Here is a 26,558-nt window from a genome sequence, read left to right on the forward strand (position 1 = left end):
CATATACTCACTCCACTGAAAGCCATCAAACGCCGCCTGGATTTTACAAATGGTTATCAACACGGAGGTGTTTTTCCTGTGCCGCCGCTCCGCGCCGGCTGCGTCCCGACGCGCGGACCCGTCCGCACGTCTTTCATTAAAAAAATCTCCTTAAACAGTGGAATATCTAGATAAAATGCTGAAACCAACTTCTTCTGAAACTTCTCTGTTCTCTCACGACGTCCTGGATCAATAGAGCCTGAAATGTGGAGGTTTTCAGCTTGAACAGGCTGATGACGCCGCCTGAGAGCGCAGCGCGACGTCTCGCACCGTGGGAAGTCCTTAAAGCGACAGTGTCACCTCAAAATCTCTCATCAGCCGTTAAAATTTTCACTGAAAACCAGCTTAATTTTTCGAACCGTGTCCACTTCGATGTGTCTCACAGGTTTAGAAAAAATTTTGATCAAACAAAGCGCCAGTCTCTCAGCAACTTCTCAGACAAAGGAATTCCGACGAGGGGCTGGACAACTCCTCCCACAAGGAGTGCTCACAGGTGAATGACGTCACCGACAGGCGTGGAAAAACTCACGCATGCGCACGAGGGTTCATGCATGTCTGACGTAAAAACATATGAATGAAATCCATATAGTTTTTGAAAAAAATAAAAAGGACCTATACTTTATGGACAGCCCTCGTATATATATATATATATATATATATATATATATATATATACACACGCATAAATATATACACATACACACACATACATATATATATATATATATATATATATATACACACACACACAGACATATATGTATATATACACACACACAGGACCGACTTTGTTCACTTTATACATGCTTCCCTTAGGCAGTATTATTAGAAAGCATTGCTTAAATTTTCATTGTTACGCAGATGATACCCAGCTTTATCTATCCATGAAGCCAGAGGACACACACCAATTAGCTAAACTGCAGGATTGTTTTACAGACATAAAGACATGGATGACCTCTAATTTCCTGCTTTTAAACTCAGATAAACTGAAGTTATTGTACTTGGCCCCACAAATCTTAGAAACATGGTGTCTAACCAGATCCTTACTCTGGATGGCATTACCCTGACCTCTAGTAATACTGTGAGAAATCTTGGAGTCATTTTTGATCATGATATGTTATTCAATGCGCATATTAAGCAAATATGTAGGACTGCTTTTTTGCATTTGTGCAATATCTCTAAAATTAGAAAGGTCTTGTCTCAGAGTGATGCTGAAAGACTAATTTATGCATTTATTTCCTCTAGTCTGCACTATTGTAATTTATTATTATCAGGTTGTCCTAAAAGTTCCCTGAAAAGCCTTCAGTTAATTCAAAATGCTGCAGCTAGAGTACTGACGGGGACTAGAAGGAGAGAGCATATTTCACCCATATTGGCCTCTCTTCATTGGCTTCGTGTTTAAGAAGAAGAATTTTAATTCTATTCTAGAATTAAAATTCTTCTTCTTCTTCTTCTTCTTCTTTCAAGCTGAAAACCTACACATTTCAGGCTCTATTGATCCAGGACGTCGTGAGAGAACAGAGAAGTTTCAGAAGAAGACGGTTTCAGCATTTTATCCAGATATTCCACTGTTAAAGGAGATTTTTTTAATGAAAGACGTGCGGACGGGTCCGCGCGTCGGCTCGCAGCCACCGCGACGCTCCGCCACAGGAAAAACACCTCTGTTGGAAGCCTTAAGGACAAGTTGGAACATGTCCAGCTGTTAAACAATTTCTCATATACTCACTCCACTGAAAGCCATCAAACGCCGCCTGGATTTTACAAATGGTTATCAACACGGAGGTGTTTAATTCTATTCTAGAATTAAAATTCTTCTTCTTACTTATAAGGTTTTGAATAATCAGGTCCCGTCTTATCTTAGGGACCTCATAGTACCATATCACCCCAATAGAGCGCTTCGCTCTCAGACTGCAGGCTTACTTGTAGTTCCTAGGGTTTGTAAGAGTAGAATGGGAGGCAGAGCCTTCAGCTTTCAGGCTCCTCTCCTGTGGAACCAGCTCCCAATTCGTATCAGGGAGACAGACACCCTCTCTACTTTTAAGATTAGGCTTAAAACTTTTCTTTTTGAAAAAGCTTAAAGTCCGTGAAGGAGACTCCCCATTTACATGAACAAAATATAGTCTATTAGATAAATATGATTCAAACCACTGCAGCGCAGTGCCTTTAATACCTATGGCATGCTCTAATCTCTGTAATAAAATTTTATGGTCAACAGTATCAAAAGCAGCACTGAGGTCTAACAGGACAAGCACAGAGATGAGTCCAATGTCTGAGGCCATAAGAAGATCATTTGTAACCTTCACTAATGTTGTTTCTGTACTATGATGAATTCTAAAACCTGACTGAAACTCTTCAAATATATATATATATATCTTCTTCTTTGTCTTTCGGCTGTTCCCGTTAGGGGTCACCACAGCAGATCAATCGTTTCCATCTCACCCTGTCCTCTGTATCTTCCTCTGTCACACCAACCACCTGCATGTCCTCTCTCAGCACATCCATGAACCTCCTCTTTGGCCTCCCTCTTCTCCTCCTGCCTGGTGGCTCCATCCTCAGCATCCTCAGCAAACACTCCTCACTTGTCAGCACATCACCATATGCATCTTTTACCACCCTAACCTGCTGCACATCTTTTCCAGCTCTGTCCCTTTGTCTGGCCAATCGGTACAAGTCCTTTTCTCCTTCCTTACTATTCAACTTCTTGTACAGCTCGCAATATATATACACACACACACACACACACACACACAAAATATTATTTACAGATGTACAAATATCCAGATGAGGGGGGTCAGGGGGGTTATGCAAAATGTAATAGGGGGATTAAATATGCAAGAAAAACTGAAAAATGAATTCCCTATTTCAAATTCAATAAACGAATGGCCTGGGGGGAAGAAGCTTTTCCTCATCCTCTCGGTATTGGTTCTCAAGCAATGGAACCGACGACCAGATGGCAACCGAGAGAGGAGGGAATGTCCAGGGTTATGGGGCAGGCTGAGGATCTTCTCTGCCCTCCACCTGCATCTTTTAGCGTAAATGTCATGCAGGTCAGGCAGCGCAGTTCTGATAGTCATCTCTGTACAGCGGACTACTCTCTTAAGGGCAGAGAAGTCCTGTTTGGTGCAACTGCCCATCCAAGTGATGATACTCCCACACAGAATGCTCTCGATGGTACAGGTATAAAAATTTCTGAGCACTCTGGGGGGGAGTCGAAAGTCTCTAAGGCGCCTGAGGAAGAACAGACGCTGCCTGGCCTTCTTCACTGTCCGGTTAATGTGGCGTGACCAAGACGAGTCCTGTGAGATGGTCACGCCAAGATATTTAAAACTCTCCACCCTCTCCACCTCGGACCCCCTATATAGAGTGGATGGATGTCACTCTGCTGCTTTCTTCTGAAGTCCACAGTCAGTTCTTTAGTTTTGCTGATGTTCAGCAGGAGGTTATTTTTCCGGGACCAACTCTCCAGATGGGAGACCTCCTTCCTATAGGTCTCCTCCTTATTGTGGGAGATTAGTCCAATGATGGCTGTATCGTCAGTACTGAAGGAGGAGCTCAGACCGAGATTACACAGCTTAGTGACCAGTCTGGAGGGGACAATGGTATTAAACGCTGAGCTGTAATCCACAAAGAGCACTCTGGCGTAGTTCCCCATTCTCAAGTCCACATGGGCGAGGGTTTTGTGCAGCAGGAAAGTTATGGCATCGTCAGTTGATCTGTCTCTGCAGTAGGCAAACTGCAGAGGATCCAGATCAAGTGGCAGGGAGGAGGTGATAAAAGTCTTGACCAGCTTTTCAAAAATGTCATCACCACAGATGTGAGGGTGATAGGCCGGAAGTCATTTGGATTAGGTGGCTGTGCTGTTTTGGGGACGGGAACAACCACTGCCTTTTTAAAGCAGCTGGGAATCACGCACTGAGAGAGGGAGAGGTTAAATATAGTTGTAAACAGGTCCCGCTGCCTTTCTGGTGTTCACTCCTTTAAACATCTTCCACACCCCCAGGTCCGTCACAGTGAGCATCTTCTCTCCCTCGGCCGGGAGCACCACCTCCTATCCGCAGTCTGACCTGAAGCGAGCAAAAAGTGGTTGAGCTCCTCAGCAAGTGAAGCGTTGGCGCACATGGCAGGGTGAGCGTGGCGCTTTATAGTCAGTGATGGTGAGTAGTCCTTGCCACAGTGCTCTGGGATTGTTAGTATCCATTTGCTGCTCCAGCCTCGCAACATAACGGCATTTGGCTTCCTTGACAGTGTTCCTGACAGCATAAGTAGCTGCCTTATATGCCATCATGTCCCCGATGACGAGTCCTGAGTTGTAGGCACCAGTGTGGGCTTTCAGAGCGTCACGGACAGTTTTATCCGCCCACGGCTTCTGATTCGGGAAGATTCTAATGGTGGATCTCGGTATGATGTCCACTACCAAATATATATTTATATAACTTAGTTAATAAAATTTAAATTTAAAAAGTAATCTAATAATCAGACCTAACAGAAAATAGCACAGCACTGTTTCGTGCTTCTTCACATTTTAAGAAATATATTTCTTCACATGTATAAAATTTAAATTTAAAAAAGTAATCTAGTAATCAGACCTAACAGAAAATAGCACAGCACTGTTTCGTGCTTCTTCACATTTTAAGAAATATATTTCTTCACAGGTATAAAATTTAAATTTAAAAAAGTAATCTAGTAATCAGACCTAACAGAAAATAGCACAGCACTGTTTCGTGCTTCTTCACATTTTAAGAAATATATTTCTTCACAGGTATAAAATTTAAATTTAAAAAAGTAATCTAGTAATTAGACCTAACAGAAAATAGCACAGCGCTGTTTCGTGCTTCTTCACATTTGAAGAAATATATTTCTTCACAGGTATAAAATTTAAATTTAAAAAAGTAATCTAGTAATTAGACCTAACAGAAAATAGCACAGCGCTGTTTCGTGCTTCTTCACATTTTAAGAAATATATTTCTTCACATGTATAAAATTTTAATTTAAAAAGTAATCTAGTAATTAGACCTAACAGAAAATAGCACAGCGCTATTTCGTGCTTCTTCACATTTTAAGAAATATATTCACATGTCCCACATCACAAACATTTCAACATTTGCTGTCCAGGTGACCTTGTAAACCCAGATACACATCAGGACTTCCAGAGATGGAGCTGAACACCAAAACGGAGGGTTGGGGAAATACTTTTTGAGCCTACTGGTAAGGACCAGGAGTACCAATTTTGTTACTGGTCCTCCTGGTCCAAGGCAGTAACCCCAGGCATTTGAAAGCTCAGAGCCTCCAACGGCGAGCCTCAGCATAGCATTAATCCTCACATCACGTGCATGTATTCAATCAATTTGTAAATCTATGACATAATAGAATGTTTTCATTTTGTGTTGAATGTATGTAATGTAATACACATTTGCTTCCATGATCCTCTGCATTCATGTGAACATGGTGTGCGCCTGAAACTTCGCTCTGTAATTCTGGCCTTGTGCTCTTCTTATGCAGCCCATATAGCTGTGTAAGCTCTATAATAGCTCTGATTTTTTTTAGGCAACAATTATATCTATTGCTTCTCAGCCTAGTATGATCAAGATTTTATGGTTGTTGAGGTAAATCATGACACCACACAATTCTCCTTTGTTGACTGAGCTTCATTCATGAAGTCAGTGGTTTGACTGAGTGGCACAGCATGGGCCATTGTACTCTCTGAACAACGGCTCAGTTATTTAAGGTGCAAGATTAAAAATAACAGTTGGTCTTGTCAAGCACTTAATCACTAGACTGACAAGATTTTTAACTAGACATATGTCTAGCAGGGGAAAATATCAACTAGACATAGGTCAAAAGTCTATGTCTACTAGTCGATGTCCCCGGACAAGTGGAATTTTCTAACCCTGAAAACATCAAGTTCAGAAGAAAGAAGAGGATATATCTACTCTCCAAAATGTGAGGAAAGTGTCTCCGCAAACTCCATCAAGAGATTGAAGCTGTGGAGGAGACCTTCTGCTGGCTGAATGTCCCATTTAACATTTGCAGTTTGGTATGCTTACGTCTTTTGGGTCAAGGATGAACACCACCAAAGTGGAACACTGATAGGACTAATAGCTTTGGAGAAGCTATGGATATTAGCTAACGTTGCTAACTACATTCTGGACTCACACGCCATTCCAGCAGGCGGCGGTAACTCATCTATATATTAAAAGTGTGAGTGCATACCTCATTTTTTTGTAAGTTCAATTTAAGGACATAATATAATTGTAAAGATGTTAAAAATACATGGATGACACAAGAAAGTGAAAATACTTATTTCCATTGTGGTCCATTTAAAAATCAAGTGACAAAACAGAAGTAATAATAAAATAATAATAATAAAACTAGTGTGTATATTAGAGCCCGACCAATACATCGGCCAGCCGATATTATCGGCCGATATAAGCCCTTTTCAAAGTACTCACCGTCGGCCGAAATTTTGCCGATAAATTCTCAAACAGAACAGTTACTGAAATAATGTGTCGGCAATGTAAAATGTCCTTGCACCATTTGTCCAGTAGATGGAGCTCTGACTCCATTCAACTGAGAGCTGCTTACACCCCTGCTTAAATGTGTTCGTCACCGCCCCCATAGTTCGCCGTCTCAGAGGCGATTGCTCTAAGACTGCAAGGGAAGCTCAGCTTCCCCTAAAATGTCAAAAAATAACTGATCAAATATATACTGTTGTGTGTACATGTCATTGACTAAATATGCACTCAACTTTTGTTCAGAATCAGCTTCTTATCACTGGTAACGACGCGGCTTTCCTCTCATTCATTCTCGCAGCTTCACAGTGCTTTAAGAGTGCTTTAATAGCGAAACAATGCATGCAGCAAAACGAGATGAGTCATTGGATAAATGCTGGGCTTTGTCCCGCCCATCGGACGCTCAGCGTCTATGGGGCAGTGGGCTGGCCTCGGCTGGCCCAGACACTCAGCTTCTGCATGATGATTGGATGATCTGTCTTAGGCTGAATTCCTTTTTGATTGACAGCAAAATGAGCGAATCAGTGATCTTTTGGTGTAAACATCCGTGGGAGCATTTTCATTCTTTTCTGAGTTGAACCGGAGACTTTCCTAATCCTCTTAGCGGCATTTTCTTTGTTAAAAACGCCTAGCGACAAATCGAGCTTCTATTTCTGGTGGGGTTTTTTTGTAGCTGCTTGTGTTTGGAGACTGACTTCTATCACTCTTTCTGACTTCTATCGCAGTGTTTGTCCCTACCGAGCAGCCCCTCCACTGTCACAAACCACTCACAAGCGCACACACTTCACATTAGCCTCGCGCCAGCTAGCGAGCTATCGTAACAGGCGTTACGGCCCGTTACCATATCATTTTGGAGCGTTACGCTTATTTTGGACCGTGTAATCGACCGTTTCTGCAGCACGACTCCAGTTTGAAGCGTGAATCACTGAAGCAATGCTTCGATTCAATGGCTCGTGGCTCTTTGATTTGCTGCTCTTCAGAAGCGGCAAGTCCACTTCTTAACCGCTCTCAAAGCCATTAAAATATCATGAGTCATTTTTGTGTGTATTAAAGTCATTTACTGGGACTGTTGTCTTGTTGCAGTCAACAAACGAGAATCATCCTCTGTTCCTTTGTCACAGATTCAAATGATGCGCGGCTCTTTGCTGCGAGTCTGCTCGGAATTAATAAGCTTAAGCTTTAAATTTTCAAAAGCTGCCCCCCTTCCGTTCCGTTTTGTTAACATAATGTTAACACACACACACACAATAATAACAACAACAACAATATATGGGCACCTTAAAAGCTCAAATGTTTCAGCACAGGAGGACAATCCAGGGCTCAACAATGCCCAGCTCTCCACAATTTCTCTTATACTCACTTGACTGGTAAGCACTGTAAGCCGAGATAGGCATGTCCCAACTTGTCCTTTGACATGCCGAAACGGAGGTGTTCTTTGTCTTGCTTGCCGTCGTGACACGCGAAGCATCCGCGCGGCTTTCCATGACAAAATCTCTTGTTAAAAGTGAAATCTGCCGGAAAATGGCTGATGTCCAGCTCTTAAGATAACCAGAGAAATTGCACAGGACGGTCCCGGATCCACAGAGCCATCCATTTAGAAATGATCTGGTGGTTTCTGCCTGTCGTCGCAGCTCGGAGCGCGGCGCGCCGTGCGCCATTGTGGGCCATCCTTAAAGCGATAGTAACACTCCTTAATCTCTGCCAAGCCCTTAACATTTTCACCGAAAGCCATCAAAATTTTTCAAATGGTTTCCAGCTGCCTGTCTCCAACAGTTTCTGAAAAAATTCTGATGGAAAAAAAGCCCAAATCATTCCGCCATTTCCTCGCAATGAAACGACGACGAGAGGGGTGGAGCAGTGCTCACTCAAAGCCTGCCCACAGGCGAATGACGCAACCGACAGGCGTGGAAAAACTCACGCATGAGCACGAAGGTTCCAGCTTGGCTGATGTAATCACACGTGATTCAAATCCATATAGTTTTTGAAAAAAATAAAAAGGTACGATACTTTCTGGACAGACCTCGTATAACTCCAATCCAGACAAGGCATACGTTTTAGTTTTGATATGGACCTACATCTGTATGTTACATTTCTGACTGTGAGTTAGCCAACTCTGAGGGTTGCTTAAGAAATGCCCTCTAAATTTTATGTGAGTCACTTTATTTTTCTTACACTTGAGAATGCCCTCTGATAAATTCTATTTTTTTTACTTCATGGTCCATAGACTATTTTATGTTTTTTTTCTGGATTGGTTTATGTTATGTAGGCTGTTTTATTTGCAGGATTTCAAGGTGGAATATCATGAACTCTCGCACGCAAAACCATGGGCCAGTGCTCCTACACTGTGGGCCACTAACTTCTAAATTCTACTGGCCCTGTGGCCAGTGGGGCAAATTGGTTTATGTCAAGTCCTGCAATCTCTCTCTCTCTTTCATTCACACACACAATAACAATAACAGTGTGTGATAGCTAAAATGTTTCAGCACAGCATGATCACACGCACACACTATTTAGAGAGGAGCTACAGTGGAAGATAATGTGATGTCTGTCATAATTGACAGGTCACAGCCTCACTCAGTCGTACAGAAATCAGAGTGGAAGTGAAGCTTTTAGTGTTCGGAGCTCTTTAACGAGCAGAGACGTTAGCTGTGTTAGTTTTGCCTCCTCTCTCCGGGTTGAGGCTGAAAGTACAAACTATGTTCTGCTCACATTACAGACAATATGTGGTTGTGTTTGGCAGTGTGGTGCTGTAATTTGTCACAAAAGGCCTTTTCTCTTTTACCACTGCACAATTTACGAAACATGCTATGCTAATATTAGCAGCAGAAACACACAGGCCTAAACGTCCCATTTATTCCCATCGGCACAATCTACTATCTCAGAGACAAACTAAACCTTTAAGTGAAAAACACTAAGACCATGTGCCTCAGCACTCACCTGTTTACGGAGACAATCTGCAGATAACTTACCAGCTAGGTGGAGGTGATGCTGTCTGGAACCGGTACATCGAATCCTGTGTCGTATGTTGGGCCGTTTCCGCCGAAGCTTTGTATCGAAGCTTGTATCAAAGCTTGCATGACATCGGAAGCTACGTTTCGAACCTATTGTGGTACGTGCCACACACATATTGTGGTGTATTCAAATATATTACACACGCATACATGCATTGTTAAGACCCTTTCACACCGGAGGTGCTCCCGGTTGCTCCCAGTTGCGCCGTGCGTCATTATGACGACGCCACGTGGAAGGAACTCAGTGCCAAGACGATGCAGCTCGGTGCCACAACAGCACGAGGGCTGATGATTCCTGCTGTGTTTCGTTGTTCCCGCAGTATAAATCACACAGGATTGTTGTTATACCGTGTACTTAATGCAGTAAAAACTACATGCTGAGGAAAAAAAAAAAAAAAAAAAAGCCGAATGACTGCCAGAAATATCCAGTGAAAAGTCCGGACATCTCTAGTCCACTCATGGACGTTCGTTCACGCGCGCACATGTGAACAATTAAAAGAAAAAAAAGTGTGGCTCCAGGCATTAGTTCCTTGTTCTCTGCTCAAACTCTCACATCACAGTTAAAAAAGGTACAAAAAAGGACATAAGTCCTGAGAGAGGACATGTTAACATCAAATAGAAATCCAGACATCTCCACATTCGCTTGAAGGTTCGTTCGCGCGCGCGCGTATCTCGCGGTCAAAGGAGGAAAGAAGAAAAAAAATTGTCTGCAGGCAGTTAGTTCCTTTCTCTCCTCAAACTCTCTTATCACAGTTAAAAAAGGACATAAGTCCAGGACATGTCAACATCAAATTGAACTCCAGACATCTCCACATTTGCTTTAAAGGACGGTGCGTGAACGCACGCTTGCGCGCGCATCTCGCGGTCAAAGAAGGAAAGAACAGACAGCAAAAACAGCTCACGACTTCCAAGGGCAGCGACGTGTGTACTGTGTTCAGAAAACAGACTGGATGAGAGGCAGAAAATGAGGAGATTTAAAGTTTAGAGTGAGGGGGAGCAACTGGCAGCACCTGGCAGCCAAACTCGGAGAGACAGCAGGTGTATTTTGCGGCAGCAGCATCTTGTCTCAGCACTTCCTGTGGCATCTGCGTGTGTTCCGGCAGCTGCCGCCCTTTTACGTTGGCAGCTGCCGCCCTTTTACGTTGGCAGCTGCCGCCCTTTTACGTTGGCAGCTGCCGCCCTTTTGCGTTGGCAGCTGCCGCCCTTTTGCGTTGGCAGCTGCCGCCCTTTTGCGTTGGCAGCTGCCGCCCTTTTGCGTTGGCAGCTGCCGCCCTTTTACGCTGGCAGCTGCCGCCCTTTTGCGTTGGCAGCTGCCGCCCTTTTGCGTTGGCAGCTGCCGCCCTTTTACGTTGGCAGCTGCCGCCCTTTTACATTGGCAGCTGCCGCCCTTTTGCGCTGGCAGCTGCCGCCCTTTTACGTTGGCAGCTGCCGCCCTTTTGCGTTGGCAGCTGCCGCCCTTTTGCGCTGGCAGCTGCCGCCCTTTTACGTTGGCAGCTGCCGCTCTTTTGCGTTGGCAGCTGCCGCCCTTTTGCGCTGGCAGCTGCCGCCCTTTTACGTTGGCAGCTGCCGCTCTTTTGCGTTGGCAGCTGCCGCTCTTTTGCGCTGGCAGCTGCCGCTCTTTTGCGTTGGCAGCTGCCGCTCTTTTGCGCTGGCAGCTGCCGCTCTTTTACGTTGGCAGCTGTCGCTCTTTTACGCTGGCAGCTGCCGCTCTTTTGCGCTGGCAGCTGTCGCTCTTTTACGTTGGCAGCTGCCGCTCTTTTGCGCTGGCAGCTGCCGCTCTTTTGCGTTGGCAGCTGCCGCTCTTTTGCGCTGGCAGCTGCCGCCCTTTTACGTTGGCAGCTGCCAGTGTATGTGCTCGTGTAATGGACATCTGCACACTAGGTTGTCCAGATCATGCAAAACAAGAGCCATTGCTGAAAAACTACTGGCCTGAGCGAGCCACACTCACTGTAAAAGATGGCTTGTTGTTAAAAGATACACGACTGGTCATTCCTTCAGCAACGCGCAATGATGTGCTTTCAAAACTAAACGAAGGACATCAAGGTATTGTAAAATGTACGGCTCGAGCTCGCCAAACAGTATGGTGGCCCGGCCTGAGTCAACAAATAACTGAGATGGTGCTAAAATGTAGAACATGCATCAAAGAGAGACTCATCCACAATGAGCCACTTATGCCAACCGAATGTCCTGATCGCCCGTGGCAAAGAGTGGGCACAGATTTGTTCGAGCTAGTTGGGAAAACTTATCTTCTTGCTGTGGACCATCTATCCAGGTTTGTTGAGATTGCCCTGCTAAACAAAACCAAATCCAATGATGTCATAACTCATCTGAAATCTTTCTTTGCTCGTCACAGAATTCCCGAGGTCCTCATGTCAGACAATGGACCACAGTTTTCCTGTCAGACTTTTGCAGACTTTGCCACATCATACGGCTTTAAACACATCACAAGCAGCCCCAGATTTCCCCAAAGCAATGGAGAGGCGGAATGTGCTGTACAAACTGTGAAAAACCTGAAAAAAGCCACAGATCCGTACCTAGCTCTTCTCGCCTATAGGGCCACACCTCTGCATAATGGATTCAGCCCTGCAGAACTCCTAGTGGGATGACGTCTGAGGACAACACTGCCAACCCTTCCATCGCAGTTGGATCCTACACTGCCGGACAGTGCGACGCTCGCTCAAAAGGAAAGGGAGAAGAGGATGGTGGACATTGCTAACTACAACAGGCGTCACCGTACAAGACCTTTGTGCAACTTGTCACCAGGAGACCAAGTGTGGGTGACTGACGCCAAAACTCCAGGCACTGTGATCCAAAGTCACTCAACACCAAGATCGTACACAGTAGATGTACCACAGGGGACAGTGAGACACAATCGCATGCATTTGATTCCTCTGTGTCCACCTGCTGTGCATGAGAAATTTGATTTGTCTTTGGATCAGAAACCTCAAATGCCTACTGAACATCCTGTTACAGCTGTGAACACTGATGTGGTAAAAACTAGATCTGGAAGAGTAATAGTCAAACCTAAAAAGCTAGACTTGTAACTCCAAAGATCTGCTAACGGAAATGTTCTGTGTAATAAATAAGAAAATGTTTGATTATTAGAAAGCACAAGGTTTAGTGCTGTGAAGAGAAAAAAAAACTGTTAAAAAATATGAGAGAGAAAAAAAATGCACATTTTGGTGCATACAGTATTTGCTTAAGGGGCTACTAAAGAAAGCTAATGTTAAAAAGAAACAAAGGAAAACAAAAATGTTCTTTTTTTGTTTTATTTAAAATCAAATCAATTTTATTTATATAGCGCCAAATCACAACAAACAGTTGCCCCAAGGCGCTTTATATTGTAAGGCAAGGCCATACAATAATTACAGAAAAACCCCAACGGTCAAAACGACCCCCTGTGAGCAAGCACTTGGCAACAGTGGGAAGGAAAAACTCCCTTTTAACAAGAAGAAACCTCCAGCAGAACCAGGCTCAGGGAGGGGCAGTCTTCTGCTGGGACTGGTTGGGGCTGAGGGAGAGAACCAGGAAAAAGACATGCTGTGGAGGGGAGCAGAGATCAATCACTAATGATTAAATGCAGAGTGGTGCATACAGAGCAAAAAGAGAAAGAAACACTCAGTGCATCATGGGAACCCCCCAGCAGTCTAAGTCTATAGCAGCATAACTAAGGGATGGTTCAGGGTCACCTGATCCAGCCCTAACTATAAGCTTTAGCAAAAAGGAAAGTTTTAAGCCTAATCTTAAAAGTAGAGAGGGTGTCTGTCTCCCTGATCTGAATTGGGAGCTGGTTCCACAGGAGAGGAGCCTGAAAGGAGAGGAGAGGTGGGGAGATGTGGTGTATTCAAATATATTACACACGCATACATGCATTGTTACGCATGACGTCATTACGTTGCTGGAGGGGTAGAGGTAGGAAGGAAAAAATAAATACAAATGGTGCTTACTATCAGCACACAGTTTTCCCCGCTTCTTATTTTAGTATTTTAAGAATACGACATATATGTCGTTGACAACATCAGTGACACAGTGGCACAAGTAACGACGTTTTAGGAAACTTTGAACAATCTGAGATCGGCGTTGCAAACTCATCAGTAAGAAAAGTAGCTACTGGCTGTCCAAAAAGTCACTAGAAGTCGCTAAATTGCGTCATCATCTAATTAGCATATTATTTGCATAACATGATGTCGTATATGGAAGCCCGTTTGCGCAACTTGAAAAAAAAAAAACTTTTTTCAAGTATTTCAAGTATTTTCAAATATTACTAGGACTGCTTTCTTCCACCTGCGAAATATAGTGAAGATTCATCCCATCCTGTCTATGGCTGATGCTGAGACCCTGATCCATGCCTTCATCTCTTCTAGATTGGACTACTGCAATGTTCTATTTTCTGGTTTACCGCAGTCCAGCATTAGGGCTCTCCAATTGGATTAAAATGCTGCAGCCAGACTTTTGACACGAAGCAGAACGTTCGACCACATTACACCCATTTTGGCGTCTCTTCACTGGCTTCCTGTCCCAGTGAGATCAGATTTTAAGGTTCTGCTACTAACCTATAAAATTATTCATGGACTGGCACCTCCCTACTTAGCTGACCTAATTAAACCTTACGTACCGGCCCGGGCTTTACGTTCTCAGGGTGCAGGACTACTTTGTGTCCCTAAGGTGAATAAGAAGTCTGAGGGTCACCGAGCTTACTCTTATCGTGCCCCTGTTCTGTGGAATGATCTCCCTGCATCAATAAAACAATCAGATTCTGTGGAGACTTTCAAGTCCAGACTTAAGACGCACTTATTTTCCCTTTCATATGGCTAGCATACTGGTGCAGTTTTGTTTTACGCTTTTAACTCTTTTAATTCATGTTATTAGTAATTGAAGTGGGCCGCAGCCTCAACTTCACCTAAATTTTGGGTCTTTTAGTGAAGCTTAGGGCTAGGGCCTGTGATCACCTTAGTATTTCTTCTGTTTTTCTTGTTGTTTAATGCTGGCAAATTATACAGTATTTTTTGTCTTTCTGATGCCTGATTCTGTTTTTTCTCTCTAAGGTGCAGCTCCATCCAGAGATGGGAGTTGTGTTTGTGTTGGCGATCCTCCTGTCCTGTGCACCAACAGCAATTCTTGTATATTTGTCCGTGAATTGTTCTGTGAATTATTTCTGTAATTTATGTTGGTAGCATGGCCCAAGCAGAGGGTCACCCCTTTGAGTCTGGTCTGCTTGAGGTTTCTTCCTCAGAGGGAGTTTTTCCTTACCACTGTTGCTCTGGGGGAGGCAACTTTGTTGTGATTTGGCACTATATAAAGGAAATAAATTGAATTGAATTTTTTTTTTTTGGTTAATTGCAAGATAGTATCTCACAATTCTGACTTATTATCTTGCAATTCTGACTAATTATCTTGCAGTTATGAGATACTTTACGTTATGGAATGCATTGCCCCCTACATGGTCATTCCATTCGATCATTGAAAGCTATTTTCGGTGTGGTTTCACAAACAGTGAGATTTGGACGCTATTACATGAGGAGGATGACATTGAAATAAGCCTCCGAACTTTACAAAGCATTTCGTAACGTAAAGTATCTCAGAATTGCAAGATAGTGTCAAGGATTTTATATAGTTCATGCTTATATTATTATTTTTCCGTAATTATTGTATGGCCTTGCCTTGCAATATAAAGCGCCTTGGGGCAACTGTTTGTTGTGATTTGGTGCTATATAAATAAAATTGATTTGATTTTATATAGTTCATGTTTATATTATCATTTATTTCCTTTTATGACTACGTGTACTTTTCCTCTTTGTGAGAAGAGGAGGTTTTAAAAAGAAAGACTTGTCTGCATTTTTCATGATTGAGCAAACTATTTTTCATTTTGCATAAGTGCCTCATCCTGCTTTGGACGAGCCACAGGGCTCATGTCGCAGGAATGGAAGGTTCCAGCTGTCACCTTGCCTTGATATCTCCCTCTTGCAGACATGACTCGTGTAACCTCTCCCGACTGTCCTTGTTTGTTTTTTCTCATGCTGATGAACTAAATAAAAATCTGGGCCAGAGGAGGGGATTTTAGGAGAGCTTTGGAGCTGAGCACTTACAAGCTGCTTCTTGTTCTCCTCCTTTGCGCAGAGCAAAAAATATATATTTGTCTCTCTCTGACTGGTTTCTTTACAGTGTTTGTGCCTCTCATTTCTTTAAAAACGGTGCAAACCCAACAGTTTTTTCCTGGTGCCCAACGTGGGGCATCGACAGATCTTCTTGAGCGAACGGAGGGAGACGCACCGCTGACAGCGCGCACTGAAGAAAGTCCTGAGGAGTGAATTCTCCGTCGGGCCGGTGACCATAGACATCCACCTCTGCTCGCCGCAGTAGATTGACGACGCCTCCGAACCAAATGAGAGGTGCAACAAATTAACGTAAGTAATTACTGCCTGCCTGTGAGGATAAAATATGTTAACGTGGGTAATAAAGTGCGGGGGAGGGAGTTAGAGTCTCCGGTCCTGCCGGTGCATTTGGCGGAGGGGTTCGAGTCCCCATCCGGCTAAGAAATACAGGAGGAGTAAAAATAAATTTCAGGAGAAGCAGTTAGAGAGACGCGAATTAATTGAATATTCCAAAAGTGAAACTAAGTGTGTTTGTGGTATGAATGTGAGAGAATTTTGTTCTTGTTGTTTTTTTGTTGTAAGGATTTTGTTCACTTAACATCTACAGTCACTACCAGAGCCACACGAGCCTCCACCAGGGGGCAGTGTGCCATCCCAAAGTGCAAAACTTCATTTGCACAAACTGCCTTTTCTTATAATGCCATAGAAGAATGGAATAATCTTCCAAACGAACTAAAACATCAGACAAGCTGTATCACCTTCACAGCAGAGCTTAAACAGTGGCTAGGGAACAACCAAACCTGCCAGCACTATTATTAACTGTGTAGAAGTGGTTATTTGTTATTTATGTCTTGATATAAAATGATAGATATATTAGGTAGGTCATTATGTATTTATTTATTTATTTTAAGATAAGGACTTGTCTGTAATTGCAATCATTGTTGAAATCTGTAATTTATTTTGTATATGTGTGAAAGTTGGAGCGGTTGTGGGAGTGTGTGTGTGTGACAGTGTCGGACTGTATGTGTGGTATTGTTGGACTGAGTATTCCTTCACTGTATTTTATTATGTAATGGGGACCGCAGATGGAAACTAGCTATTTAGCTACAATCTGGTACAGATCATCTTTGTTTTATGAGCTTAATGTCTCTGTACATTGTCCCTTTTCAAATAAAGGTGAGTAACAATAATAATAAAAGAATGGGACTGTGAGTGACTGAAGCACGGACAGCTTGATATCCCATTTTATCAGGGGACAAAAGTGAAGCTGTTGTCTGCAAAGTAGGTCATTTTAAGTCCATACGCACCACACTCACATATTCCCGACGAGTCTGCAAAGAGGGGGATTCCAAGGAAGGTCCGCCCCACGGGGTAGAAGCTTGACCTGAACTTTGCAGAGTGAAGGGGAATAGGTGACCAACATGGGAAACACACGCACAGAAAATAAGCCCCTATTTCAGGGCGACGAAAAATACATGCACAAACGCAATCCGGAAAATCTGAAGTACATAACAAAATGGAAAAAGAAATATGGCTTTTCAGGTAAATTGGTTGTGCCAGATTGTGAAGGTTTGGTGTTAAAACTTACAGCAGCAAATAAAAAGGGTAACAGGAAAGCAAGAAAAGAAGGAGAAATAGAGTGTGCAAAAGTATGGCTCAGTGAAGCACAGATGAGACTAGAGGCCATAAAGAGGAAGAAAGACCTGTGGTGACTCTAAAGGTAAATGGACAGGACATGGATTTTCTCTGTGACACAGGAGCATGTAGGACAGTGATAACAGACAGACCTCCCAGAACCAAATTTGCAAAAGAAGTTGTTTGGGTAAAATCTGCAAATGGACAGGTGAATTCAGAGAAAATATTGAAGTTTGTCAATTTTGAAGATCCTGAAACGGACCAAACTGCTTGTGTCTCTGTGGTTTATTCGCCCCATTGTCCAGTAAATTTACTGGGACGAGATTTGATGACTGCCTTATCTATAGGAGTCACGCCGACAGTAGGTGGTATGAGAGCTGTGAGGCAGCCCGCTACTGTATATACAAATTTGGCCCAGGCCTGGCAGTACTCTTTGGATCTGTCGGAGTTGAGACAAACTGAACAATTATTGGAGGAAGGTCTGATGACCTGTGAAAACAGAGAACACGTAGTAATGATCTCACCAAAAGATCTACACATAACTATGCTATTCACTCCACGAAAGGATGAAAGGTATGGAGCAGGATTTCTGAAAATTCCATCAGAATTACAGACAGTAGCACACCTATACACAGACAGAAAAACCACCTCTGTGTGTCGTGTAGTGCTGACCCAAAGTGCAGACAAATGGTACAGAGGAAAACCTGAGGCTGTGCCGCATATTTCACTGACAAGGGCAGACACTCAGTCCTGGAAGGACCTTGGAGGAATTGTTAAAATAGCTGAAGAAGCGACTGATTGGCACGAAGCAGATGCAGTGTCGGTGTGGGATTTCAGTCCATCCACAGGCTTGTATCGGAAATACATGTTTGTAAGTGCTTGGACGACACCGGTGATACATGAAGTAGATCTGGATGATTGAAATTTAACAACATCTGTGTTGCTGACACAGGAAGATGAGACTTTATGGGCCAAACTGCCTCCTCATCTCTGGATGAATGCACCCACAGATGTAGGACTGTTGAAAAACATTCAGCCAGTCAAAATTAAGCCACGATCTGATTGGAGACCACGGATCAAACAATATCCATTAAAACCTGAAGCAGAAAGAGGAATTGAACCGGTTATTGCAGAATTACTGGAAGCAGGAGTCATCAGGGAATGTTTAGATGCATCCTGTAACACTCCAATATATCCTGTGAAAAAAGCAGACAATCAGAATTGGCGAATGGTACAAGACCTACGTGCAGTAAATGCTGCAGTAGAAACTAGCGCCCCTCTGGTCCCAGACCCACATACGCTGCTAAATAGATTAAGTCCTGGAAACATGTACTTCTCTGTCATAGACATCAGTAATGCATTTTTCTCAGTACCTGTTCATCCAGACTCTCAATTTTAGTTTGCTTTTACATTCAAAGGGAAAAGATACACATATACAAGGCTCCCTCAAGGTTTTGCTGACAGTCCGACCATTTTTACACAAGCAATAAATTGTTGCTTATCTTCATTTACTCCACCAGAAGATTCAGAAATCCTGGTGTATGTAGATGACATTTTGGTGGCAGGAAAGACAAAAGACAGCTGTACAAAATGTACCATGATGCTTTTGCAACATTTGGCAGAAACAGGAAGTAAAATTAAAAAGCAAAAGTTGCAGTTTGTGCAACCACAAGTGACTTATTTAGGCCACATTCTATCATCTGAGGGGAAACTAATACAAGACGATCGAAAGCACGCTATTCTCAAAGCACCTAAACCGTCAACAAAAAAGGAAATGATGACTTTCTTAGGTATCTGTAATTATTGTAGAGCCTGGATTCCATGTTATGCAGAGAAGGTGCAGAAATTGCAGGATTTAATACACTCTATACCAATGGCTATGATTGATAAAAGACAGTGGAATAAAGAAGCTGAAGAACAGTTTACAGCTCTTAAACAAGAACTTGTGAGTTCCACAGTATTATCTCTGCCCAATTTTGAGTTTTATTCTTCTCTACAAGAGTCAAGACAGAAGTCAGACTACCAGAGCAAGAATTTTAGCTGAGGAAGCTTCGGTGATTTGAAGCAAAACGTCCTCACGTCAAGCAACCCAGTCCAGTCGAGGATTCGAGCTTCTCTACTATGGCACCCTAATCAAGGCGAAACACTCGCCCTTAGAGACTGGGCTAAGGGTGGGCCATAACACACACGCGGGAAATGCACAAAAATCCGCACGAGTACCAATCATGATCCTCAGCGGGGATTTAACCCTTCATGCCCCAACACTGATCGACACGGGGTCACAGGGGAATCTGCTGGACAGCAGATGGGCTAAGGAAGTAGGGCTCCCTCTAGTGGCCCTTCCTTCACCATTGACGGTACGGGCACTAGATGGCACTCTTCTTCCATTAATCACACACCAGACACAGCCCTTAACACTGGTTGTGTCTGGGAATCACAGGGAGGAGATTGTGTTTTTTGTAACACCTTCTACCTCCAAGATTACTTTGGGCTATCCATGGATGAGTAAGCACAATCCCCAGATCGATTGGCCGTCTGGGGCTGTGGCTCAATGGAGCGAAACCTGCCACCGGGAGTGTTTAAGATCCTCTGTCCCACCCGGTGCAACTGCTAAAGAGAAGGTTCGAGTCCCCCCAATCTTACGGCGGTGCTGGCGGAGTACCACGATCTTGCTGACGTTTTCAGCAAAAATCTGGCTCTCACGCTTCCCCCGCACCGACCGTATGATTGTGCCATTGATTTGATCCTGGGCGCGGGGTATCCGTCCAGCAGGCTGTACAACCTCTCACGCCCTGAGCGCGAATCATTGGAGACCTACATCTGGGACTCTTTAGCTGCCGGGTTGATCCGGAACTCTTCCTCCCCGTTAGGTGCTGGTTTCTTTTTTGTGGGCAAGAAAGACGGCGGACTCCGTCCATGCAGTTTCATTACACTAGAAGTCTTTCAGAAAGCGCTGTAACTAGGTTTAAGGATATGATTCCTTCTTTATGTTCTCTAATGCCATATACCAACACAGTGCAGAGTAGCTACCTAAACTCTGTAAGTGAGATAGAGTATCTCGTCAATAGTTTTACATCCTCATTGAAGACAACTTTGGATGCTGTAGCTCCTCTAAAAAAGAGAGCTTTAAATCAGAAGTGCCTGACTCCGTGGTATAACTCACAAACTCGTAGCTTAAAGCAGATAACCCGTAAGTTGGAGAGGAAATGGCGTCTCACTAATTTAGAAGATCTTCACTTAGCCTGGAAAAAGAGTCTGTTGCTCTATAAAAAAGCCCTCCGTAAAGCTAGGACATCTTTCTACTCATCACTAATTGAAGAAAATAAGAACAACCCCAGGTTTCTTTTCAGCACTGTAGCCAGGCTGACAAAGAGTCAGAGCTCTATTGAGCTGAGTATTCCATTAACTTTAACTAGTAATGACTTCATGACTTTCTTTGCTAACAAAATTTTAACTATTAGAGAAAAAATTACTCATAACCATCCCAAAGACGTATCGTTATCTTTGGCTGCTTTCAGTGATGCCGGTATTTGGCTAGACTCTTTCTCTCCGATTGTTCTGAGTTATTTTCATTAGTTACTTCATCCAAACCATCAACATGTTTATTAGACCCCATTCCTACCAGGCTGCTCAAGGAAGCCCTACCATTATTTAATGCTTCGATCTTAAATATGATCAATCTATCTTTGTTAGTTGGCTATGTACCACAGACTTTTAAGGTGGCAGTAATTAAACCATTACTTAAAAAGCCATCACTTGACCCAGCTATCTTAGCTAATTATAGGCCAATCTCCAACCTTCCTTTTCTCTCAAAAATTCTTGAAAGGGTAGTTGTAAAACAGCTAACTGATCATCTGCAGAGGAATGGTCTATTTGAAGAGTTTCAGTCAGGTTTTAGAATTCATCATAGTACAGAAACAGCATTCGTGAAGATTACAAATGATCTTCTTATGGCCTCGGACAGTGGACTCATCTCTGTGCTTGTTCTGTTAGACCTCAGTGCTGCTTTTGATACTGTTGACCATAAAATTTTATTACAGAGATTAGAGCATGCCATAGGTATCAAAGGCACTGCGCTGCGGTGGTTTGAATCATATTTGTCTAATAGATTACAATTTGTTCATGTAAATGGGGAATCTTCTTCACAGACTAAAGTTAATTATGGAGTTCCACAAGGTTCTGTGCTAGGACCAATTTTATTCACTTTATACATGCTTCCCTTAGGCAGTATTATTAGACGGTATTGCTTAAATTTTCATTGTTACGCAGATGATACCCAGCTTTATCTATCCATGAAGCCAGAGGACACACACCAATTAGCTAAACTGCAGGATTGTCTTACAGACATAAAGACATGGATGACCTCTAATTTCCTGCTTTTAAACTCAGATAAAACTGAAGTTATTGTACTTGGCCCCACAAATCTTAGAAACATGGTGTCTAACCAGATCCTTACTCTGGATGGCATTACCCTGACCTCTAGTAATACTGTGAGAAATGTTGGAGTCATTTTTGATCAGGATATGTCATTCAAAGCACATATTAAACAAATATGTAGGACTGCTTTTTTGCATTTATGCAATATCTCTAAAATCAGAAAGGTCTTGTCTCAGAGTGATGCTGAAAAACTAATTCATGCATTTATTTCCTCTAGGCTGGACTATTGTAATTCATTATTATCAGGTTGTCCTAAAAGTTCCCTGAAAAGCCTTCAGTTAATTCAAAATGCTGCAGCTAGAGTACTGACAGGGACTGGAAGGAGAGAGCATATCTCGCCCATATTGGCCTCTCTTCATTGGCTTCCTGTTAATTCTAGAATAGAATTTAAAATTCTTCTTCTTACTTATAAGGTTTTGAATAATCAGGTCCCATCTTATCTTAGGGACCTCATAGTACCATATCACCCCAATAGAGCGCTTCGCTCTCAGACTGCAGGCTTACTTGTAGTTCCTAGGGTTTTTAAGAGTAGAATGGGAGGCAGAGCCTTCAGCTTTCAGGCTCCTCTCCTGTGGAACCAGCTCCCAATTCAGATCAGGGAGACAGACACCCTCTCTACTTTTAAGATTAGGCTTAAAACTTTCCTTTTTGCTAAAGCTTATAGTTAGGGCTGGATCGGGTGACCCTGAACCATCCCTTAGTTATGCTGCTATAGACTTAGACTGCTGGGGGGTTCCCATGATGCACTGAGTGTTTCTTTCTCTTTTTGCTTTGTATGCACCACTCTGCATTTAATCATTAGTGATTGATCTCTGCTCCCCTCCACAGCATGTCTTTTTCCTTGTTCTCTCTCTCCCCTCAGCCCCAACCAGTCCCAGCAGAAGACTGCCCCTCCCTGAGCCTGGATCTGCTGGAGGTTTCTTCCTGTTAAAAGGGAGTTTTTCCTTCCCACTGTTGCCAAGTGCTTGCTCACAGGGGGTCGTTTTGACCGTTGGGGTTTTTCCGTAATTATTGTATGGCCTTGCCTTGCAATATAAAGCGCCTTGGGGCAACTGTTTGTTGTGATTTGGCGCTATATAAATAAAATTGATTTGATTTGATTTTGATTTGATTTGATATCCAGGCTAGTTTCAACCTGCTCTCTACTCTCACTACAGATCACAATGTCATCAGCAAATATAATAGCCCATGAAGACTCCTGTCTGATTGCTTCCGTCAACCTGTCCATCACCATTGCAAACAAGAAAGGGATCAGAGCTGATCCTTGGTGTAACCCATCTTAAATGAGTCTGTCACACATACTGCACATCTCAGCATTGTCACACTATCCTTGTACACATCCTGCACCACCCTCACATACATCTCTGCCACTCCAGACGTCCTCATGCAACACCCCTCTTCTCTTGGCATCCTGACATAAGCTTTCTCTAAATCCACAAACACACAGTGTAACTCCTTCTGGTCTACTTCTCCATCAGTATTGCATCTTAGTGCGCTTTCTCAGCATGAATCCATATTGCTGCTCACAGAGCTTTACCTCTTTTCTTTCCCATAACTTCATGCTGTAGATGATTTATTCTGTAGTTACTGCAGCTTTCCACATGACCCTTGTTCTTAAAAAACAGAAGCAGCAAATATCTTCTCCATTCCTTAGGCATCCTCTCACTTTCCAAAATATTAGTAAACAATCTGGCTAGAAACTCCACTGCCATCACTTCTAGATATTTCCATGCCTCCACTGGAATGTCATCTGGACCAACTGCCTTTCCACTCTTCATCCATATTTCATCCTTACTAATAATCCATCTTTTTCTCTCTCATTTTCTTCATTCATCAGCTCCTCAAAATATTCCCTCCAGCTTCTCAACACACTCTCCTCACTTGTCAGCACATTACCATCTGCATCCTTTACCACACTAACCTGCTGCACATCCTTTCAATTTCATTTCAATTCAATTTATTTCATTTATATAGCACCAAATCACAACAAAGTTGCCTCAAGGTGCTTTTATAAAGCACTTTATTACAACGAAAGTTGACCCAATGTGCTGTACACTAAAACATACAGTTAAAACATTAAGACATATATTTAAACAAGTTAATAAATAAAAATAGCGCGCACACACACACACACACACAATAGTATGGAAAGAAACATATGTTTAAGAAACATAATGAAAATGAGGGGCCTATAATGTCTGCCAACTTTATCAAACCTCTTTTGTACAAACTAGGTGATAAATATAAAGAGTGTCAGATAGGAATCAACAGAATAATATAAATGTAGCATGAAATGATCAAATATGATTATTTGAAACCGTGTGATTCTCACTGGGCAAGCAGCTCGACAGAGGAAAGAATGAATAAAGATGTGTTCAAATCATTTTTATCCACTAAATATTACAGCAGAGTGCTTTCAAGTTTAGTAACATGAAGAATGAGTCAAACTTTAGAGTCCCAACTAGTGTTGAACTACACGGCAAGTGAGGCCACAATAAGTGAAGATCAAATGTATTCAAAAGAACGACGTCCCTGGAACAGATTCTTCTCCACCCTGCAAAAATCACTTTACCTCTTATTACTCTGACAGTATGATCATAAGCAAACAACACATTTATGTAAGTTTTCCAACACCCACTATGATAGCAATAGTTTGCTGTAATGAACATTTTACTTATAATTAAAGTTTTATCTTTTTGTAATCATATAACTACATTCTGCTAGTACTGATGTAATCATAAAATTATTAATTTGGTGTATTACACGTTTTACTGTAATCTGAAGTTTGAACTAATTTAGGTGACATTTGACATAAAGCGAAACCCTGAAGGTCAAGGTCAATCATTTTATCCCAGGTAATGGCAGAGAGAAAACTGACCCACCTTTCGTCAAAAAAGTGACAGCTGCCAATCAAAATCGACAACGTCACTAAGCCCCGCCCCCTCTATGACGTCACAGCCAATCAGAATCGATGATGTTGCTATGTCCCGCCCCTAAGCCCCTCCCCTAGTCCCGCCTCCAAGCCCCGCCCCTTATGACGTCACAGCCCATCGTAATCGATGACGTCATTATGCCCCGCCCCTAAGCCCCGCCCCTAGTCCCGCCTCTGAGCCCCCGCCCCTGATGACGTCACATCCAATCAGAGTCGATGACGTCAGTATGTCCCGCCCCTAAGCCCCGCCCCCGGCTCCTCCCCTAGTTCCGCCCCTGGCTCCTCCCCTAGCCCCACCCCCAAGCTCCTCCCCTAACCCCGGCCAAGCACTGCCTCCAAGCCATACCTCCCCTCCCACCCAGGGTCTAATATTTTAATGTCATTTTATTTCATGAATTAAAGAATGATTAAAAATACCTAGATCTTTTTAATGTATTAAAGAATTAACTAATTCTGAAATAATTAAACATAAATCAGTGTCTATTATTTAATGCCCCTTTAATATTTTTTAATTCTTAAATTATTACGTTTCCTTTTCTGTTTTTTAATTCGTAAATTAAAGAAGGGAAACAGCCGTCTCTCGGCTGTAAGTCTTTGCAGCAAGACGGTCAAATACCCACGCATAGAGCCGCTCGCGGAAACATGACCCCACGGCTGTAAAACCTGTTGCAGACGCTGTGTCTGTGTGAGTGCGTGTGTGTGTGCGTGTGTGTGTGTGTGTGTGTGTGTGTGTGTGTGTGTGTGTGCGTGCGTGCGTGCGTGCGTGCGTGCGTGCGTGCGTGCGTGTGTGTGTGTGTGTGTGTGTGGCGGGACACCCGCTGAGCGGAGATGCTGCCCCGAGGTGATGAACCCGAAGAACAATAAACAAAGCTCCTTATCACTCACGCCAGATGATGTTTTCTTTTAAGATATTAGCCGATCGATCATGGTGCGCGGGACACCCGCTGAGCGGAGATGCTGCCCCGAGCCCGAACAATAAACAATGCTCCTTATCACTTACGTCCCTGGGAACGAGTCAGCGAGCATTTCCACTATGACCGGTGAAGAGTGAAGATGCCTGGACCCCCAGCTATGGGTATAAAATAGAATAAATTTGCGGAAAAAAATCCTGGAAAACCATGTTGTTTAATTAAGTTTTCTTGTCTTCGAGCAGAGTGCGAAAACCGCATCAGCTTTCAGGGTAAGTGATTTAAGTAATCTGTTTTGATAGAAATGAGTGTTTTTAAATGATGCACGCCGTCTGAAACTGTTTTTTTTTTGTTTTGTTTTTTTTTTTTTTAGACAAAACCACGCAGACGGTCCAGAGCGCGTTCGGACCCGTCCTCGGTAATATATTTGAAATAGTACAGAATATCCGCTTGCGAGGGTGATGCTTTGTATTCATTTATTTATGTTAATTCTAGAAATCAAGTCAGAGCCCCCTGAAGAAGTTCGAAGGCTGGAAGCCCCGACTTCACCACGCAGATGTAAGTACAGCGATCGAGATTAAATCACGGTTAAAACTCTGGAATAACCCGATTTTTTCTGTCACAGCCCATGGAGAAGCGGGTCAGTGGGAGAGACCCGTAAAACGATCCACGGATTTACACGGTAAGGAGTCGGAGTTTATGTATTTATTTATTTATTTTAAATATTTAATAACTAACGATTTTCTCTTTTTTCAGCACACGGTGGAGGGAGACCGTCTATTTTCCACCGACACGCAAGGCTCGAAGATATTCTGAGCTGGGATTAACCTCATCACGCAACTTTCTTGAAAATGTGTAGTCTGTTTTTATTTTTTCTCTTATTCCGATGGAACGGGAGAATTCATTTGAAGAGGTATATTAACTGAATTTCTTGAGGTAGATTCTTCCTGCTACAGATTTTAAAAGATGGAAGGAGAGAATTCACATCGGGAAAA

The 26,558-nt window shown here is 42.9% G+C and overlaps 1 protein-coding gene across 1 annotated transcript in view; it reads right to left on the bottom strand.

Moving 5' to 3' along the window:
• The window catches only part of LOC117505739 (cytoskeleton-associated protein 5-A-like), a gene marked incomplete at its 3' end in the record, with an annotated part of 126,001 nt that extends 116,463 nt beyond the window's left edge, over positions 1–9,538 (bottom strand). The window contains exon 1 of the mRNA XM_034165290.1: positions 9,518–9,538. The remainder of the gene's footprint in view (positions 1–9,517) is intronic.
• Between the last annotated feature and the right edge of the window lie 17,020 nt (positions 9,539–26,558).

Source organism: Thalassophryne amazonica, unplaced genomic scaffold, assembly GCF_902500255.1.
Source record: "Thalassophryne amazonica unplaced genomic scaffold, fThaAma1.1, whole genome shotgun sequence".
Lineage (NCBI taxonomy): Eukaryota > Metazoa > Chordata > Actinopteri > Batrachoidiformes > Batrachoididae > Thalassophryne > Thalassophryne amazonica.